Here is a 4,506-nt window from a genome sequence, read left to right on the forward strand (position 1 = left end):
CTCCTTAAGCACCGTTGCGTACTCTGTGCTCTGCTTGCAGCCCTGGGCTTCGCTGCACGGGTCCTCACAAGCCCCTCAGGGGAGTCTCGGTGCTCTAGTTGTTCTGGGCCTGACTGTGGTAGCGCCTCACATAGTGTGAGGAAGAGCACAGGACTAGTAAATACTCGGGTACTTACCTATGAAAGAGAAGTAGCACAGAGAGCGCGCTAATGATTTTAGTGACATAGAAGTACAGGAGTTGTTCCCACTATTCTGAAGCCCTTTGAAATTATAGGGGACAGCCTGGGTCACTGAAAGAAACATTTTATAGTCAGTATTTACAGCTATCTTACTACCAAGAGCTACTTTTGGGGAAGCCATTAGCAAGGATGACCTGTTAGAGCTTGTTGTAGCACAAAGGTCCCTTGTAAGTGGTCCCTAAAGGACCTTCAAATCCTGCCAAAGACCATTTCACATTTTTACAAGGATAAATGGCTTCATTTTGGTTTTGATTCAGTTTGAAGGAAAACTGTAACTTTTCCTTATAATGACCTCTACACATACCTCCGTATTCCATTTACTTTCACACATAATAATTCTTAGCAAGTTTTACTGTTTTAGCATCTTCTATAGATAGCACACTAAATTAATTATCTATTGTGTTTGTTTCATTAAATCCTTTCCACAGAACCCACGTGGCTTTCCACCAACCTGGGTATTCTGACCTGTATAGAATGTTCTGGCATCCATAGAGAAATGGGAGTTCATATTTCTCGCATTCAGTCTTTGGAACTAGACAAATTAGGAACTTCTGAACTCTTGGTAAGTCATGCCCTATACTTTGGAAGAGAACATTTAAGTTTGTCATTATGAGTATGTTTAATATGTTGCTTTGGGTTGGTTTCTGTTGCATGAAAGAAATTCTAATTTCTGAATTGTATAAATTTGCTTAAATATTTAAAATTTAACTTTTGTGGTATGTAATATTTACTGTTAGCTCAGTGAAACTGGCTCTTACCTTTTCAGATGATCAATCAAAGCTGCTCTTTTGAGAACTGGTTTTGAATAGTATTCGTTATAACAGTGGTTAAAATTATGTATTACTATTACCTAATGTTATTAAAAATAATGGCTAAAAGGGTTTTCTTTGTTTTAAAGTATACACAAATTAGGAATACCCTGTTAACTATTGTCACAAAACCAGTTTCTCCTCAACCCAGAAATTCTTTATCTTGGAGTAAATTGTGTGAATTTGTACCTAGCTTTATAATATGAAAAAAAGTTATAAACACTTTGTTTTTCTTTAAACACTGCCCTTCCCATCATGATTCACCCAAATGTGGAGCTCTCATAAAGTCCAAGCTAAATTGGTTGCTGTAAAATACCAAAACCAAGGAACACATGGCATTCCCTATAATTAATGCCTTGTGATCATAAACCCTGCCTTGAAAAATTTTAACCCTGGTACACTTAAAACAATCTTTGTACTAAGAGTAGAATTTTTAAAATAAAATAGAAATCCTCAGAGCAGTACTTAAATGAACTGGAACTCAAAAAAGAGTTGACAGTCTGGCTTACTACTAGTTTTGCCTGGAGAAAAGTACCACAAAGTCATGATGGTTATTCATCTACTCTGCCTTCTACCTCACAGTACCCGTTAAGCAGTGATGATAGGTCCTATCTGTACGATGGTCTTCGTTTTGGAAGCTGCAAATTATCATGCTGATTCTCGGCTCCCTGTTACACTACAATATATTGGACAAATGGCTCAGACCTAACACATTCTCCTTTAGCACACAAACGAGCTCCCTGCATCTCCTTGACTCATATAATGAAACCCGGTTTGACTCTGAGAAATAGGAACATCCAAATGCTAAACACTTGCAGTGTAGTAAGCCCACAGTTTTTTCATCCAAAGACCTCTTTGCATGAATTTGTTTTACACTTTTGCATTAATCTCAAAGATGTATGAATGAAGTCAGGTGTGCATACCTCTAATCCCAGCACTCGGGAATCTGATGCATATTGTAAGGCCTGTCTAGGTTAAAGTAGTAAATTCAAGTTCAGAGGTAACCTAGACTATTCTAGTGACACCCTGTCTTTTAAAAAGAAGGAAAACAGGCCTGGTAGTACACCTATAAAGAGTCCCATCGCTCGAGACTGAGACAAGAGGATCACAAGTCTGAGCCAGGCTGGGCAATTTAGTGAGACTCTGTGTCAGTGTAACAAAGCACTGGAAACGTAGCTTAGGGCAAGGGTCCTGGGTTCCGTCCCCAGTACTGGGGGTCGGGGAGCAAGTGGCCAGAAGCCACGTAGGGCAATCCTGAGTCCTCCTCTATTGTTACTTGTAGCATCTTAATCTACTTCTAAATCTAAATGAAGGCCAGCTTCTTCACTGCCCTCTAGGGGTAAATTGGTCAGTGTGAAAAAGAAATGTGCTGGAGGTTTGTTCTATTCATTAAGAGTAGACCCTGTTTATGTTTAGTCCATTGCAGATACTGTACTTTGTACATGTGTAGGACAGGACTGGCTTCTTCTTGGCATTTATCGCATTGTATTTGTAGGTATCACAGTTTTACTGTCAATGGCTTGGTCCCACTAGACTCTGAACGTAGTTCGCTCCTTTTTTAGCACTTAACCAAACATTAGTGCCTGGCATGTGGAAGGTGCTCAGCAAATTGTCACTGACCAAATGAATAGATGGTTTGTGTTCTGAGTCAAATGAAGGAAAGTAGATATCCAAGTATCTCCAACAATTCAAGTATCACAAATAATAGGAAATTAAAGTAATGGAGAGCTCACTGTATTCTATTTTGCTTACATTACAGCTGGCCAAGAATGTAGGAAACAATAGTTTTAATGAAATTATGGAAGCAAATTTACCCAGCCCCTCCCCCAAGCCCACCCCTTCAAGTGATATGTAAGTATTTCTAATACATTGAATTCTTCACTATTCTATAACTTTTTCTATCCTCAGAAATTTTGTCTTGGTGATTACAATATTGTTTCCAGTTGTCAGGGGAAAACAGAGCAGACAACTATTTTGAATGTGTTTCTGGAATATGCAGGTTGTCACCATCACCTTCCCGTAGAGGGAGAGCCGAGTGCCTGCTCTGTGGCGCACGATCTTCATGAGGACAGCTCTCTAAATTGTGTCCTGTTGTGATGCGAGGCATAAAAAAGACAAGGGGGATTCTCGTGACTGGCAAAAATTCAGTGCTTAGCAACGCACTCAGCAAATCTGAGAGTAAACAGACCTTCTAGTACGTTGCCAGTACGGCTACAAACTGGCACGTGATGAAAAACAAATGAGCTGTGTTTACCAAATTATAAATCTTCTTACACTCTGACTCAGCTATCCCTGTCCTAAGAATTTATTCCTATTCTGTAACAGGAAAAGATCTGTAACAAAGCAAACGTCTACTTACAGGCATCTGAGTAGATTTTCTGTGATACAGCCACCAAATGGAGCACTATGCAAATACAAAAAAGGGGGAAGCATGCTATCTTTGGATTTAATGTGATCTTCAGGGTTACTATTTTTTAAAAAAGGAAGATTAAGAGCACTATACAAAATCAGCTGGTTTGGGGGAAGAGAAGCTTGCTGGGGTGTAGGGAGAAGTTCCCCTTGTGATCTGGACTCTGTCCAAAGTCAGGAACTGTTTTGTTGCTAAATTTATTGATAAATCTTTTTTTAACTTTGACTGATTACCACCTACACTCAAACCAGATATATTCAAATAGTAAAGAATGTGTTAATATATTTTTCTTTGGGCTTGTATTTGCTTAAAATGCGCAGGAGACTAACAAAAGTATGTTCTCGGGGGTGGCGGCATGGGTGTGAGGTTCCCCAACATGTGCTATTTGATAATCACTTATTTTTCTGCTATGTAAATGTTAATCTATTCAAAAAAATTTTAACTGAATTTACAGTTAATGTTTTAGGGAGGGTCTGTCAAGAACAACCTACAGACCATCCTGGAACTTAGCTTAGTGCACCCAAAGGCCTGCAGCTTCCACCATTAACCCTGGTTCTCCCTCGTAGAGGGAGATGTAGCTCGATGTACGGCACTTGTTTAGCAAAAGTTGGAATTTTCCAGGTGTACCCTTAACCCATGAATCGCTCTCTGTCCTCTCCCTCTGTCCTTGCTTCCTTGGAAAGTGTACGGAGGGTATGATCACTAATACTTTACTGATGAGAAAACTGAGGTACAGCAAAACTTGATTGAGGCAGGGCCACATGGATAGCAAAACTTAAACCATTCAATTACTTTTTCCCCTCTAGCTTGTATTTTTCTATCTGTCTGTCTGTCTGTCTACTGGGCTTGAACTTGCAATAGGCATGGGCTGCCCCACCCAGCAAACCATGTACTTCAGTCTGATAGATACCGCACGTACTACAGGAGACTTAGAAGCCAAACACAGGCCATTCTTTCAGCCTGCACTCTTCTATTTTTTTTAATTGAGAAATAAATATGAATGAGACAGTTTCACAGCTGATTAATAGGACAGTTTTGATAATCAATA

The 4,506-nt window shown here is 39.6% G+C and overlaps 1 protein-coding gene and 1 long non-coding RNA gene across 2 annotated transcripts in view; both read left to right on the forward strand.

The window, feature by feature from the left end:
* The window catches only part of LOC111817571, a 6,806-nt gene extending 3,853 nt beyond the window's left edge, over positions 1–2,953 (forward strand). Inside the window, exons 2-3 of the long non-coding RNA XR_002821734.1 lie at positions 668–801; positions 2,808–2,953. This is a non-coding gene — a long non-coding RNA (uncharacterized LOC111817571). The remainder of the gene's footprint in view (positions 1–667; positions 802–2,807) is intronic.
* Positions 1–4,506, forward strand: part of Asap1 (ArfGAP with SH3 domain, ankyrin repeat and PH domain 1) — a 393,896-nt gene that overhangs the window by 363,016 nt on the left and 26,374 nt on the right. The window lies entirely within an intron of this gene.

The sequence above is a fragment of the Octodon degus genome, unplaced genomic scaffold (assembly GCF_000260255.1).
Source record: "Octodon degus isolate 3935 unplaced genomic scaffold, OctDeg1.0 scaffold00062, whole genome shotgun sequence".
Classification (NCBI taxonomy): Eukaryota; Metazoa; Chordata; class Mammalia; order Rodentia; family Octodontidae; genus Octodon; species Octodon degus.